The 17,655-nt window shown below is 37.1% G+C and overlaps 1 protein-coding gene across 12 annotated transcripts in view; it reads right to left on the reverse strand.

Moving 5' to 3' along the window:
* CSPP1 (centrosome and spindle pole associated protein 1) overlaps positions 1-17,655 on the reverse strand; it is a 168,827-nt gene that overhangs the window by 131,608 nt on the left and 19,564 nt on the right. The window lies entirely within an intron of this gene.

Here is a 17,655-nt window from a genome sequence, read left to right on the forward strand (position 1 = left end):
CAAATGTGGTCCTAAAGGGGGAAATATATAGCCATTCAAGCCTCACTCAAGAAAACAGAAAAACCCCAAATACACAAACTGTCTTTACACCTTAAAAATCTGGAGAATCAAGGCACCTGGGTGGCTCAGTGGGTTAAAGCCTCTGCCTTCAGCTCAGGTCATGATCTCAGGGTCCTGGGATCAAGGCTCTCATCGGCTCTCTGCTCAGCAGGAAGCCTGCTTCCTCATCTCTCTCTGCCTGCCTCTCTGCCTACTTGTGATCTCTGTCTGTCAAATAAATAAATAAAATCTTAAAAAAAAAAAATCTGGAGAATCAACAACAAATTAAACCTAACCCACGCACAAGAAGGGAAATAATTAAGATTAGAGCAGAGATCAATGAATTAGAAACTAGAAATACAGTAGAACACTTTAATGAAGCTATAAGCTGATTCTTTGAAAGAGTTAATTAAGATCAATAACTTAATAAGATCTCTAACCACTGGCCAGACTTACTCAAAAGAAAAGAGAAAGGACCTAAATTAATAAAATTATGAACGAAAGCGGGGAGATCATGACTAACATCAAGGAAATAGAAACAATCATCAGAAATTATTATCAACAGCTATATCCCAATAAGTTAAGCAACCTAGAAGAAATGGATGCATTCCTAGAAACCTATAAACTTCCAAGACTGAAAAAGGAAGAAACTGACAACCTGAATACACCAATAACTAGTAACAAATTGAAGCAGTGATCAAAAACCTCCCCAAAAAACAAAAGTCCAGGGCTTGATGGATTCCCTGGGGAACTCTACCAAACATTCAAAGGAGAAATAATACCTACTCTCCTGATGCTATTTCAAAAAATAGAAATAGAAGGAAAACTTCCAGACTCTTTCTAGGAGGCCAACATTACCTTGATCCCCAAACCAGCCAAAGACCCCATCAAAAAGGAGAATTTCAGACCAATATCCCTGATGAATACGGACGCCAAAACTCTCAACAAGATCCTAGCTAACAGGATCCAACAGTACATTAAAAGGATTATCCATCATAACCAGGTGGGACTTATCCCTTGCATGCAGGGGTGGTTCAACATTCGCAAATCAATGTGATAGAACACGTAAATAAGAGAAGAGACAAGAACCACATGGTCCTCTCAACTGATGCAAAAAAAAAAAAAAAAAAAAAAAATTGACAAAATACAGCATCTTTTCCCGATTAAAACTCTTCAGAGTATAGGGATAGAGGACACATTCCTCAACTTCATAAAATCCATCTATGAAAAATCCACAGTGAATATCATTCTCAATGGGGAAAAGCTGACAGCCTTCTCACTGAGATCAGGGACATAAGGAGGCCCACTCTTGCCACTATTGTTCAACACAGTACTAGAAGTCCTAGTAATAGCAATCCCACAACCAAAAGAAATAAAAGGTATTCAAATTAACAAAGAAGAAATCAAACTCTCTCTCTTCACAGATAACATGACACTTTGTGGAAAACCCAGCAGTCTCCACCCCCAAATTACTAAAACTCATACAACAATTCAGTAATGTGGCAAGATACAAAAACCAATGCACAGAAATCAGTTGCTTTCTTACACACTAACAATGAAACTGTAAAAGAGAAATTAGAGAATCAATTCCACTTAAATAGCACCAAAAAACTGTAAGATACCTTGGAATAAACCTAACCAAAGAGGTAAAGGATCTATACTCTAAGAACTATGAAACACTCATGAAAAAAAAATTGAAGAACACACAAAAAGATGGAAGAACATTCCATGCTCTTGGATCGGAAGAATAAACATCATTAAAATGACTATGCTGCCCAGAGCAATCTATACTTTCAATACCATCCTGATCAAAATACCAGTGGCATTTTTCAAAATGCTAGAACAACCAATCCTAAAATTTGTATGGAACCAGAAAAGACCCTGAATTGCCAAGGAAATATTGAAAAAAGAAAAAAGAAAGCTGGGGTCATCATGTTGCCTGATTTCAAGCTATATTACAAAGCTGTGAGCACCAAGGCAGCATGGTACTGACACAAAAACAGACACATAGATCAATGGAACCGAACACAGAGCCCAGATATGGACCTTCAACTACGTGGTCAAATAATCTTCGACAAAGGAGGAAAAAATATCCAATGGAAGAAAAACAGTCTCTTCAATAAATGGTGCTGGAAAAATTGGACAGCTATATATAGAAGAATCAAACTGGACCATTCTCTTACACCATAAAATACACAGGTTTTATACATACACCCATGGCTGCTATGTATTATGATGAATAGTTCTTTAAAAAAAAAAAAAAGATTTTATTTACTTGAGAGAGAGAACACAAGCAGGGGGAGTAGGAGGAGGAGAAACAGGCAAGAAAAATAAAAAAGAGAAACCAATAATTTTTTTTAAGATTTTATTTGAGAGCAATCACATGCAAGTGGGGGGAGGGGTAGAACGAGAGGGAGAAACAGACTCCCTGCTCAGCAGGAAACCCAACATGGGACTGGATCCCAGGACTCTGGGATTATGACCTGAGCTGAAGGCAGACACTTAACCCACTGAACCACCCAGGCACCCCTGTGATGAATAGTTCTTAATTTTAATGAAGTCCATTTTATCAGACTTTTCTTTTATGATTAGCTCTTTTCCTGTTTATTTAAGACATTCTCATCTACCCCCAACATCTTAAAGACATTCTCCTATGTTTTCTCTAAGAGCTTTATACTATTAAGTTTTACCTTTAGCTCTGTGATTCCTCTTGAATTAATACCGTTATGCAGTTTGAGGTGTAGGTTAAGGTTTCTTTTTTTTCTCTTCTTTAGTATGGATGCCTAACTTAACCATTTACTGGAAAGACCATTCTTTTCTCCACTGAATTGCAGAGGCACCTGTGTCATAAAACAGATATCTGTATATAATGGATTTGTTTAAATCCTCTCTATTCTGTCCCTGTGGTCTATTTGTCTAACCTCATGCCAAAACTAAATAGTCTTAATTTCATACCAAGTCTTTATATATAATAACACTAAGTTTTCCAACTTTATTTCCAACTTTTTCTTCAAGACTGCCATGGCTATCCAAGTTCTTTTTATTTCCCTATAAATCAGCTATCGAGAAGCCTGCTGGTACTGCACTGATCACCACACAAAATGAAATGGTGGAGCAATCTTAAAGATCAATGAGAAAACTATGATTGTTCTGTGACTTTTATGAACTTTTGTCAAAAGAGTAAAAAACAAAACAAAACAACAAAAAAAGAAAAAACCTACTACAGGGGCGCACCTGGGTGGCTCAGATGGTTAAGCATCTGCCTTCAACTCAGGTCATGATCCCAGGGTCCTGGGATCCAGTCTTCTGTTGGGCTCCCTGCTCTGACTCCCTTTCCCCCTATGTGCTGCTCCCCTTGTTTGGCTCTCTCTGCCTCTGTCAAATAAATAAAATCTTAAAAAAAAAAAAAAAACCCACTACCAACAATAACAACAATAAACCCTGTCAGTTATAAACATATATGGAAATTAAGAAAAAGGAAACAATTATTTATTATACTAAAGTTTAAAACATTAGCAACACTGAGAATTAAGATATTTTTTAATTCCTGGGGAGGAGGGAACTTTTCATGAGTTAATTTGAACACTGCTTGCCTTGTTGTATACCTTACAATAGTCACAAGCATCTCTGCTATGCCTTGGCAATCTGATCATGTTGAGAGACTTCTAATCCATGCACATAGAATGTCTCTCCTTCCACTTGTACATTCTTTAATTTCTCTGACACATTTTGTAGTTTTCTGTGTATAAGTCTCGCACAGTTTGTTAAATATACTTTTAAGAACAGGTGGCTCTGGAACAATGGGGGAGGGGGAGTGGCAATCCCCATGCCACTGAAAATCTATACATACTTTTTTTTTTAAGATTTTATTTATTTATTTGACAGAATGAGAGAGAGGGAGAGCATGAGAGGAGAGAGGGTCAGGGGGAGAAGCAGACACCCTGCTGAGCAGGGATCCTAATGTGGGACTCAATCCTGGGACTCCAGGATCATGAACTGAGCTGAAGGCAGTCGCCTTACCAACTGAGCCACCCAGGCACCCATACCTTTTTCTTTCTTTTTTCTTTTTTTAAGATTTTATTTATTTATTTGACAGAGACACAGCAGAAGAGGGAACATAAGCAAGGGGAGTAGGAGAGGGAGAAGCAGGCTTTTCGCTGAGCAGGGAGCCCGATGTGGGGCTTGGTCCCATGATCATGGGATCGTGACCTGAGCCGAAGGCAGATGCTTAGACTAAGCCACCCAAGCACCCCCACACAAGCTAAGGAAAATGTTCCTTATATCGTATGGAAGAAGCCGCTGGGATCTCCACTAAATCTCAGACTTCTAGATACTAAGATGCTCTGCAAGTAACCAAGCCCCGTGCAAGCTGGAGGCACACCTCCCACATGGTCCCTCCAGCCAGCCGGACACCTCAGATGAGAGCTGTGCCTAGACCAGCACCAGCAACTCAGCCCTCAGCAGCAGCTCCACCATATGCTGTTGGCTCGTCTGCTGCGGCAGCCAGGTCTCATAGCCCAGATGGCAACCACAGCAGATGGCGTGGCTGTGGGCTCTGCTGTTGGGCACAGGATGGGTCATGCCATTACTTGGGGCTTGCGAAGAAAGTAATGCTGAGCCTTCAAGGCCCGACATCACTTACCAGAAGCCTCTGGGAACCCAGCCAGCATACCAGCAGCAGCAGTTTGACCCATGACACTAGGAGGTGAAACAGTTTCTGCAATGTGCCCAGAACCAGGGTGACCTTAAGCTTTGTGAAGGTTTCAGCGAGGTACTGAAACAGTGCAGATATGCAATTAGCCTAATCAAGAAGTTCAGATTAAAGATATGGAAAATCATCTTTCATGACCAAGTTAATTTAGCATAAAAATATAATTAATAGTGAATATATAAAGTATAAAACCACCAGGTGAACCTCTCCTTCATAATTAAATACAGCTATCTTTGGATTTAGAATGAAAAAGGGTATTCTTACTACGTAGACGTTCACTCAATGTTCTGAGCTTGGCGCTGGGCAGATGTTTGTGTGTCTCCTTAAATCACCCTTTGTGATATTCTCATTTGTCAATTAATTAGAATAAAGTGACTTTCTCCCTCCCCTAAAAAATCACAAGGAAAATACATTGATAGTACTTTACTGAATTTATCAATACTGTTAAGTGTACATCATCTATCTACGAGATGAATCACATTGGTACCTACATCAATATTATCTTATTTATCTTTTGACTAAAATATTGTCAAAATTATATGTATTACTAACACTAAACATCAAAAATGAAATGATAATGGGTGCCTGGCTGGTTCAGTCAGTAGAGTGAAGATCCCCTTTCAAGCCCCACATTGTGTGCAGAACTTACTTAAAAAAAATAAAAAGACAAGTGAAAAATAAATTTATATTTGCAGGTATAATGACATGTATTAATAACAAAGAAGCAGCAACATGATTACTTTATGGTAGCCTCATAAAATTGATACAAATGTTTCATGGTAGCCTAACCTATACACTAATGAACTGTTACAAAATTTTTATGGCATACAGTATTACAGTCATATTCATAATATAGTATAGGAAACATTGTCACATTAGTTTAAAAACCACTTATCTATGATGATAGGATGATAGTTTCTTCAGTTACAAGAGAGGCATACTGTATGATAATATAATTCTTTGAAAGAAAATATATAAAACATAGGAAACCTAATTAATTTTATAGTAAACATCACTCACCTTGTTCCTACACAAGGATAGGCTATCCATTTCCATAGAAGTCTTGCATGCAATGTTCTATGCAATGAATATTTAGGCAATAATAATAACACAAAAATATACAGTTCTTACCATAGAGTTATTAAACTTTCACACTAAGACACAAAAGATAACTACAACTACTGTACAGCACAATAACTGCTTACTATTCACTAAGTGGAAGGGATCACCATAAAGGTCTTCATCCCTGTCATTTTCACAATGAGTAGGCTGAAGAGGAGGAAAAAGAGGCATTGGTCTTGCTGTCTTAGAAGCAAAAGAAGTGGAAGAAGAGGGAGCAAAGCCAGGAGAGGCTGTCACACTTGGTATCCCTTTAGGAACATACACTGTAATTTAACTGTTGTTTTTTCATTTCTCTAAAAACGTTTCTATACCCTATCAATCCTTCCTCCACCATATCCTCTAATTTCAGTGCCCATAACACCAAAGAGCCCCTGTTGTGAAAGAAGTCAAAGCAGTCTTGAATAACTCAAACACTTCTGCCAGATTGTCAGATGTCAATTTGTTTTCTATCACTGCTCTTCGAGGTCTTTCTTCTCATCATTTGCCATGGTTTGGAAGTACTCATCTCCACTGAGTCATCTTCTATTAATTCCTCTGGCATGGTGTCTACTTACTCTTGAACTTCTCCAAGATTCTTATCTTGAAATCTTTTTTTTTTTTTTTTTCTTGGCCATATCCACAATCTCTTTCATAAGTTCCTTGACTGGCTTTGCTATACATCCTATGAAGTCATGCACAACATCTGAAGACAGTTTTCTCCGTCAGGAATTTACTGCTGCAGCCCTAATGGCTTTCATGGCTTTTCCTATACAAATGATGACCTCTTCAATCCTTCCAGACTTTCACGGTGCTCTCCCTACCAGGGTTCTTTCTTCCATACTGCTGACAATCCTCTCCATGGAGTACCATATGTAATGAGCTACAAAGGTCCATATAACCCCCTGATTTAGAGGCTGAATAAAAAGATGCTGTGTTTGGGGGCAAGTAGAATATTCAACATCTTCAGTGTTGAAATCATGGGGTTCTGGGTAGTCAGGGGCATTGTCCAATATCAACTGCTTCTTTTCCTTACTAACATGTGTCCTTTGTGGTATTTTTATTTTCGAAATAGGGGACCTTCATCTGCATTAAAACTTGTTCAATCAGATATTCTTTCTCCTCAATGATTTTCTTAATGGCATCTGGGAATTTATCTGCTGCCTCCTCATTTGCAGGAGCTGCTTCCCCTGTTATCTTGGCATTAAGATAAACCTCCTTCCAAAATTATCCAACCATCCCTTGCTGGCATTAAATTCTCCACCTTTAGATTCTTCATCTTCCTTTTGCTTTAAGTTGCCACATGATAACTTTGCTTTTCCTCAAATCATAGTACAATATATAGGTATGCCTTTCTTATAGCAATCCTGCACCCACATAAAGTTTCTATTTTCAATAAAACATGAAAAGGCATTCTCAAAAAGTGCAAGGTTTTCACACCTGCTGGCGTAGCAGAGCAATGGCTTCATGAATTTCCTTTTTTTTTTCTTTTTCACAGTGGTCCTTAACACAGAATTCGATGATCTTGAAATGCTGAGCCAACCACAGCAGTAGACCTTAATCAACCTATCAACCAATTCAATTTTTATTGTAATAGGACTTTGCTTCTTGGGGGCACTCCCAGCATCACTAGCGGCACTTTGTATGGATTCCAGGGTGTAACCCAAAGTTTACAATATTGCACTAAAGACCATGAAAAACACACAAGAATCCAAGGAGATCATTTTTTACTGCACTACACCATTTACTGGAACTGAACAGTTTACTTAATATTTTCATATTGTTCATTGCTAATATAAAGAAACAACTTTTTTTTAATTGATCTCATATTCTGTGAACTTGCTAATAAGCTCGTGATTTCTAATAGTTTTTTTGTGGAGTCCTTAGGATTTCTCCAAACAGAATCATGCCATCTGCAAACAAGGACAGTTTTACTTCTAACTTTGATGCTTTGTATTTCTTGTAGTCTTTCATTACACTGGCTAGAACCCTCAGCACAAAGCTGAATGAAGTGGTAACTTTACACATCTTGTCTTTTTCCTGCTCTTAGAAGGAAAGCTTTGTAGTCATAAACTATTAAGTGTGATGCTGGCTATAGGTTTTTCACAGATGTCCTATTTCAGAATTAAAAGATCTCTTCTATTCCAAGTTTGTTGACAGTTTTTATTATAAATCAGTGTTGGATTTGGTCAAATGCTTTTTCTGCAACTATTGAGAAAACCATGTGCTTTCTGTCCGTAATTCTATTAATCTGGTATATATTAATTTTGAAATATTAAGACTAAAAACTTGCATTGCTATGATAAAGCTCACTTGGCCAGAGTGTATAATCATTTTTATATGTTGTTAGATTCAATCTGTTAATATTTTGTTTATGATTTCTGAATCAATATTCAAAAGACATACTACTTTGTAATTTACTTTTCTTACGAAAATTTCATCTGGCCTTGATATTAGGATAATACTGGCCTCACAATATATGTTGGGAAGTGTGCCTTTCTCTTTTGCTTCCAGTTTATAAAGGAATGGTATTATTGCTCCAATACATTTGGTAGATTTCAACAACAAAACCATCCAGGCCTAGGCTTTTCTTTGTGAAAGACTTGTAATGAAGATTTCAATTTTGTTACATGTTATATGTCTATTTAGATTTTCCATTTCTTCTTCAATTAATGTCAGTAATTTGAGTCTTTCTAGTAATTTATCAATTTTGTCTAAGAGGTCTAACTTGTCCACATAACACAACTGTAATATTAAACAAGTCAGCAAACACTAAAGATTTACTGGTGCTAACAATTATGTGAAATCCTACTTCCATTTTTTTTTTTTTTAATATTTATTTGAGGGTGCCTGGGTGGCTCAGTGAGTTAAAGCCTCTGCCTTCAGTTCAGGTCATAATCCCAGGGTCTTGGGATCAAGCCCCGCATTGAGCTATCTGCTCAGCAAGGAGCCTGCTTTCCCCTCCTCTGCCTGCCTCTCTGCCTCCTTGTGATCTCTGTCTGTCAAATAAATAAATAAAATCTTTTTTTTTTTTTAGATTTTATTTATTTATTTATTTGTTTGTTTGTTTGTTTATTTATTTGACAGACAGAGATCACAAGGAGGGAGAGAGGCAGGCAGAGAGAGAGGAAGGGAAGCAGGCTCCCCGCTGAGCTGAGAGCCCGATGCAGGGCTCTATCCCTGGACCCTGGGATCATGACCCGAGCCGAAGGCAGAGGCTTTAACCTACTGAGCCACCAAGGTGCCCCAAATAAATAAATAAAATCTTAAAAAAAAAAAAAAAGATTTATTTGATAGAGTAAGAGAGAGAGCATGAGAGGGGAAAAGGTCAGAGTGAGAAGCAGACTCCTCGCGGAGCTGGGAGCCTGATGCGGGACTTGATCCCAGGACTCCAGGACCATGACCTGAGCCAAAAGCAGTTGCTTAACCAACTGAGCCACCGAGGTACCCCCTACTTACAATGAATTTTTAACATTTTTTTCTATACCACTTGTAAAGAAAAAAAGAAAAGATTCCATTAGTGACTCTGATGGTTAATTCTAGGGGCCTACTTGGCTGGGCCATGGTGTCCAGATATTTGGTCAAATGTTAATATGAATGTTTCTGTGAGAGCACTTTTTGGATGAGATAAACACTTAAACTGGTGGACTCTGAGTAAAGCAACCTGCCCTCCATAATGTGAGTGGGTCTCATTCCATCAGTGGAAGGCCTTAATGAAGGCTGACCTTTTCTAAGCAAGAAGGAATTCTGCCAACAATCTCCAGACTTAGAACTGCAACATCAGCTCTTCCCTGGGTCACCAGCTTCACAGCTTACCTTACAGATATTAGACTTTCCAGCCTCCATAATCACAAGCCAAGTCCTTAATTATTTCTCTCTCTCTAAATATGTGTGTGGGTGTTTATTTATGTATTATATGTATTTACTTATACATACACATTCTTGTGGTTCTCTGAAGAACACTGACAAATACAGTGACATATTAATTGCTGAATTTGAAGATTTATCTAAGGTTAACCTAACATCTTTTTCTTCTTATTAATGAGACCATTTTTTTTAAGGTTTTATATATTTATTTGACAGAGAGAGATCACAAGTAGGCAGAGAGCCATTCAGAGAGAGAGGGGGAAGCAGGTTCCCTGCTGAGCAGAGAGCCCGATGTGGGGCTCAATCCCAGGACCCTGAGATCATGACCTGAGCTAAAGGCAGAGGCTTAACCCACTGAGCCACCCAGGCGCCCCAGTGAGACCGTTTTTGATAGAAAATTGTTTTTAGGGCAACTGGGTGAATCAGTTGTTAGGCAACTGCCCTCAGGTCAGGTCAAGATCCTGGAGTCCCAGGATCGAGTCCTGCATTGGGCTCCCTGCTCAGTGGGGCGTTTGCTTCTCCCTCTTACCCTCCCTGTTCTCATGCTTGCGTGCTCTCGTTCTCTCTCTAGTAAGTAAAGTCTTTAAAAAAAGAAAATTGTCTTTAGTATTTCCTTTAATTCATGAAATTTTATTAAATAAGTTACTGAAAATATTAAGTTTCTTAACGGATTTCTTCTTACTCTGTATTTAGTTTTTCAAAATAAATTTCAACATTGCCACATTTAAAAGCTAACCTCTCCTCCAAGATACATACTGACTCAGTAAATCTTCATTTAATATTTACTGAGCATCACCTATACGCCAGGTACTTTGCTGGTCTTGGGGAGATAAACAAGTATGTAAGTCTTTGCCCAAAAGCAAAGAACAGCATCTAGACAATAAACAAGCAAGCATATAATTTCAATATAACACAGCAAGTGCTATATGACATCTTCCATAATCCACAGCAAGTACCAGTTTGGTACACAATGAACTTTCTTTATACACAGAGATAAAGGCTGGCTAATACAGTTTTATGCCCAGGTCTAGGTTACCTTTTTTTAACTAAAATTTCAGTTTCTTTTTTGGAATATAACTGGCTTTTCAGTATTTACAAGTTATATCTGAGTTGCAAAAATTCTTTCTACATGTTTTCCTCTGTATTCCCCCATTCAATAATGGCTGCCACAATTAGGACACTTTTTTCTTGCATCTATAATGAAAACCTTAGACAGGAACTGCTCCAGGTCAAATAGATGCATACCACTGCTTTTTAATCTCAAAAGGCTGTGGTCATGTCCCTATACTGTAAATCACAAAACTAGTATTTTCAAATACAGAACAGGATCTATAATACCAGATATAGAGAAAAAGAAGGGGTATATACACATATGCACAGTCTAACCATGAAATTATATACAAGATACTGCTTAAGAAGAGAAGACTAAAGGGTAGGGTTGGGAAGGTCACAAATTTTCAAACTATTATGTACTTTTAAAAAAGATTTATTTATTTATTTTAGAAAAAGAGGGAGAGCACGAGCAAGGGGAGGGGCAGGGGAGAGACAGAGAGAGAGAGAAGCAGACTTCCTGCTGGACACAGAACTCAACACAGGGCTCAATCTCAAGACTCTGAGATCATGACCTGAGCTGAAATCAAGATTTGGACGCCCAACCAACTGAGCCAACCAGGGGGTCTCTGTTCTATACACTTTATCATTTTGCATGTGCAAATTTTATTTCTTTACTAGAAAAAAATTTTTTGACAAAACTCAAAACAAAGCAATGCTTCTATCTTCACCATTTGAGCCAAATACTACCTTTCAAACCTAGCAGAAACAATCTATGGATGGTGGGTTAAAAATAGGTATATATGAAAAAATGTTGAAAGTACTGGCTATATTATGTCAATTATTAAAATATCTTCTAGGATATAAAGCATTAGAATCAAAGTAATAATTCTCAGGGCGCCTGGGTGGCTCAGTCATTAAGCGTCTGCCTTCAGCTCAGGGCATGACCTCAGGGTCCTGGGATCAAGCCACGCATCAGGCTCCTTGCTCAGCGGGAAGCCTGCTTCTCCCTCTCCCACTCCCCCTGCTTGTGTTCTCTCTCTGTCAAATAAATAAATAAATTCTTTAAAAAAAAAAAAAAAGTAATAATGCTCAACCTAAATGAAAATATTCAATTTCTCTAAGAAAGAGAAAAGCTTAAAAAGATGATATTTAACTGAGGTACATAGACCTAAACACTTAAAAAATTACAGAAAGCACTTCTAATAATGGTTACAGGGCGCCTGGGTAGCTCAGTGGGTTAAGCCGCTGCCTTCGGCTCGGGTCATGATCTCAGGGTCCTGGGATCAAGTCCCGCATCGGGCTCTCTGCTCATCGGGGAGCCTGCTTCCTCCTCTCTCTCTCTGCCTGCCTCTCTGTCTACTTGTGGTCTCTGTCAAATAAATAAATAAAATCTTTTAAAAAAAATAATAATAATGGTTACAAATACAATAAGGAGTTAGTAAAAGTCGACTAATTCCTTTTAACTAAAAAATCACTAACGTGCCTAGATATGGTGTAGAAAGTATTATTTGCTTCTACAGGTCATTTTCAGCTGACTCCCATATTTCATTAAACCTAAATTATTCTAACAAATTCCTACTAACGACATAATTTCATTGACTTACATAGACTAAACCATGTACATGCTATATAAAATAAAGAACTTCACTATCATTTGTCCTGGTTCCTAGAAGGTTAATTTCTAAATCCTTGGAATATTCCGAGTGATGAGAGGCTTGGAATTCATGGTAGGTCCCTGGGACCCATACCCAATAGTTTATACAGATCCATGGTCCGCTCCTACATAGTTTATGCTGAAGAGATAACATAGATGTGAGCTGGTCACATCAGAAAGACCACACTGGAAAGATGTGATTAGAGGGTTAGACACTTCAATCATTTAACATCAGCCAGACCTCAGGTGAAAATAGGGAGTCTAGAGGCTGAGGGAAATCTCAGTAAAAGGGCCAGTGAAATCTCAGTAAAAGCTCTGGACACTGAAACTCAGGTGGGCATGCTGGCTGGCAATCAATGAATTTGCAAGAGAGGAGGGTGACATATCCTGAGGCTGACAGAAGCTTCACATGCAGACCACTCCTAATCCATCTCTCCTCTTTGACTAGTTCTAATCTGAGGCCTGTACTACAACAGTACTGTAATCATGAAGTATAGCACTTTCCTGAGTTCTGTAAGTCATTCTAGTGATTTATAAAATTTGACAGGGTAGTAGAAACCCCCATATTTGTAGCCAGAATAGAGGATAGCCTGTGGACTCCAATAAAACTAGCTACTGATGTCCAAAGTAAGAGAAGCCTTGTGGAGAACTATGCCCTTAAACTGTGAAGTTCGGTTCAACCCTGGATAGTCAGGTGTCAAAAACCAACTCCTGAAATAGTTCTGTGTGAGGTACAGAATGAGAATGGAAGAATAAGCTACATGGATAAGCATTACCCATAAATATTACCACTAATTGATATGAATTTAGAAAAATCAGAAAAATGCAGTGGGTTTCATGATAGCTGCATCATGAGCTATCAATAGATTTTCACTCGCTAAATGAATATTGCCAGTTTATATATTATTGATAACTACTGTGCTTAATTACTTATTCAAGTAGGGTATCAAAGAACTTAATTCAAAATATAATTTCCAAGTTTGACCTTTTTAGACCAGTTTGCTTCCTAAGTCCTGTAAGAAACCACATGAGAAAACTCTCAAAAAAAAGAAAAAAGGAAAGAAAGAAAACTCTCTAATACCAAACTCTTTTACAATTTTCCCATCATGACAAACTACATATTTGGCCTGACTTCTTTCCAGTCTTATTGAGAAATAACTGACATACATCACTGTGTAACTTTAAGGCATATAGCTTGACTGTTTGATTTAAATATACAGTGGAATAATCACCACAATAGGTTCTGCTAACATCCATCTTCTTGTATAGATACAATGAAAAGGCAAGAAAAAAAAGACAAACATTTTCCTTCTGATGAGAACTCTTAGAACTGACTCTCAACAAATTTCCTATAAGTCACACAGCAATGTTAGCTGTAATCATCATGTTATACATTATTTCCCTAATATGTATCTACATATTATTTATTTTTAAACACTGTAGTTATTTATAACTGGAAATTAAGGTCTGTTGACCACTTCCTCTAATTCCCCTGCCCCCACCCTTCACCTCTGGTAACCACAAATCTGAGTTCTTTTTCTGAGTTTGGTTTTGTATTCTGTTTATATTCCACATGTGAGATCATGCACTATATTTTTCTGACTTATTTAACTATGCATGTCTTCAACTCAACAATAGTGTGCAATCAAGGGTTCCATGCCAGCATTTGTTATCTGTCTTTTTGATGATGACCATTCTAACAGGCATGATGTGGTCTCTTTGTAGTTTTAATTTGCATTTTCCTCATGACTAGTGATGTTTAGCATCTTTTCATGTGCATTTGGCCTAATTTTAAGGCCACAATTATTCAAGTCAGTCAGTACCTGAATACTGATAAGTTATCAAATCAATCAAATTATATATTATTCTTTAATAAGATTCAAAGCACAAAAACAATTATTGTTTCAGCTGGCAATAAAACACTATGAAAATTAAATTTTACACACCTAACAGAATAGTTTATTTTTGCAATCGGAACCTTCATTCACTTAAAACATCTTTAATAAAGTGCCAGGAACTATGCTAGGCAGCAAATATACAATGCCAGGCAAGCTGGTATACCACTGCAGTAAAAGAGACAGCTAAGTAAATTCAAAACAACACTTCAGGGGGAAAATCAACAGGACAGAAGCACAAGGCATAAACAGCCAACACAGTCTTGGAAAAGCAATAAAAGGATAAAATTATCATACAGTAAACAAGAATACACTGAAGGAGCTGAGCAAGATTAATGTGATCCTTTGTTTTCTGAAAGGATAATGAGGGCAGTGCAGACTTAGTTGGGGTGGGGGGGCTAGACCATAAAACAAAAAGAACATTAGAAAAAAATCTGAGACAGCATAGGCCTGCATAAAATAATGTTTGTGGGATTAGAGAAAAATCAACTTATTTTTAAATTCAAGCAGCACAGTCAAATGAACTTATGTAATTACTTGCTGTGGGAGACAAAGGGACAAAGGGAGTCGAGGATTACTAAGCAACACCTCATGAGAGTACCAGAAAGTTTAAGAAAAAAGATAATCTTGCATATGTTAATTTTGAGCCCATGACATCCAAGTATAGATGTCCAATAGGAAATTAGACATATGGGTCCAGAGTTCAATTAAAAAAAAAAAATCAGGATTGGAATACAGATTTAGGGGTCATGAACACACTGATGGCATATAAAGCCTCTGAGTGGATAAGGTCAGTCAGGGAATATATGAAACAAAAAGGCCTAAGACATTGCCCTAAAGAACACCAATTAAGGAATAAACAGAGGTCACTGTCTTTAAACTAGACTTTAAACTATCTATCATTTGTGCATGTAATAAAGAATAATTCTTAAATTCTTAATTCTCAAAAACCAAAACCTACATTAAAAAAGATATGAGGTCACAAAATAAAGATTTATTACCAACTATGTGCCAGTGATCTTTTCACATGTACTCAATTATTGCTACAATAACCTTTTTAAGGTAGATGCCAATTCTTAAGATAAGGAAACAGAGTTTAAATAACCTGTGCCAGGTCATGAAGGCATGACAGGTACAATCCAGAGTAAGCTGTAACCCAGAATTTCAAAGTGATTCTGTCGAACCTTATTGCTTAAGAGAATCTACTTTTAAAAAATTATCTTTGGCAATAATCAAAATTTCAATTCATAAAAATTTAGGTCTGGAAGATAACCCAACTTCTTTATGTTACAAATAAGGAAACTGGGGTCCTTAAAAATAAAGGAGCTTTTCCAAAATACAATACTAAAATTTAAAAAGAGCCTGGGGGCTCCTGGGTGACTCAGTCAGCTGGGCATCTGACTCTTGATTTCAACTCAGATTGTGATCTCAGAGTCTGGGGATCAAGCTCAGCATAAAGTTCCACGTTCAGCAGGGAGTCTGCTTGGGATTCTTTCCCTCTGCCCTTCCCCCTGCTCATGCTCACATGCTCTCTTACTCTCTGACAAATAAATAAACCTTTAAAATAAATAAAAAGATCCTGAACAGTCAAAGCAATATTGAGAAAGAACAAAGTTGAAGGTATCACAATAAGAGATTCCAAAATACACTACAAAGCTGTAGTCATCCAAGCACTATGGTACTGGTACAAAAACAGACACACAGATAAATGAAGCAGAATAACTAGCCCAGAACTAAATCCACACTTACATGTTCAATTAATCTATGACAAAGGAAGCCAAGAATATACAATGGGGAAAAGATAATCTCTTTAAAAAATGGTGTTGGGAAAACTAGATAGCTACATGCAAAAGAATGGAACTGGATGACTTTTGTACACCACACACAGAAATAAACTCAAATGTGACAGACACCTAAATGTGAGACCTGAAACCATGAACTCCTAGAAGAAAACACAGGCAATAATCCCTCTGACAGCAGTCGTAGCATCATTTTTCTATGTATGTCTCCTAAGGCAAGAAAACAAAAGCAAAAACAAAATACCGGGACTACGCTAAAATAAAAAGCTTTTTCACAATGAAGGAAACCATCAACAAAACAAGACAACCCACTGAAGAGAAGAAGATATTTACCAACAATTCATCCAGTAAGGGGTTTAATACCAAAAATATATAAAGAACTAAGGCAACACCAAAAAAAAACCAACAAAACAAAACATGTAATATAGTTAAAAAATGGGCAGAAGACAGGAAGAGACATTTTTCCAAAGAAGACATAAAAATAACCAACAGACACATAAAAAGATGTTCATCACCATAAATCAACAGGGAAATACAAATCAAAACCATATTTATACCTGCCAGAATGGCTACAATCAAAACATAAGGAACAACAAGTGAAGAAAAAGCATGTGGAGAAAATCACGTGGAGAAAAAGGAACCTTTGTACACTACTGGTGTGAATGTAAACTGGTTTAGCCATCATAGAAAACAGCATGGAGATGGCTCAAAAAATTAAAAATAAATATAACATATGACCTAGTAATTTCATCACTGGTTACTTAACCAAACAAAACAAAAATGTTATTTTGAAAAGATATCACCCCTTAAGCGCACTACAGTATTATTTACAATAAAAAGATAGGGAAGCAACCCAGTATCCATCAACAGAAAACGTATAAAGATGACGTGGTTACATATAAGAAATGAATATTAGCCATAAGAAAGGGCAAGATCTTGCCACTTGCAACAACACGGATGGATCTAAAGGGTATTGTGGTAATTGAAATAAGTCAGAGAAAGACAAATACTATATCATTTCACTTACATGTGAATCTAAAAAACAAAGCAAACAGAAAAACCAGCTCAAATATAGCAAACTGAACTGGTGATTGCCAAAGGTAAAGTGAATGAGGGGACAGGTGAAATAGATAAAAATCCAAACAAAGATGAAAAATATAGCATAAGGAATAGAGTCAGTAATACCACAATAATGTTGTATGATGACCTTATCGTGGTAAGCAACGAGTAATATACAGAATTGTTCAATCGTTTGTACACCTGAATATAATAACACTGTAATGTTATTTATACTTCATTAAAAAATCTCTACATATTTTCACAACAGACCATGATAAAAAAAAACTCAGTATAGCTGCAATATTAACTTTTGTACAATTCTAATATAGTAATCTATAATTAAAATGTTCACTAAATAGCATTTTGTAGCCTCTAAGCATCTCTGATTTTTAAATAAACATCCATCATTTTTATGCAGTTAACACATTTATCCTCTCACACACAAATTCCATTCAAATTTTTCAATTAATTTTTAACTAT

Source organism: Mustela nivalis (genome assembly GCF_964662115.1).
Source record: "Mustela nivalis genome assembly, chromosome: 2".
Lineage (NCBI taxonomy): Eukaryota > Metazoa > Chordata > Mammalia > Carnivora > Mustelidae > Mustela > Mustela nivalis.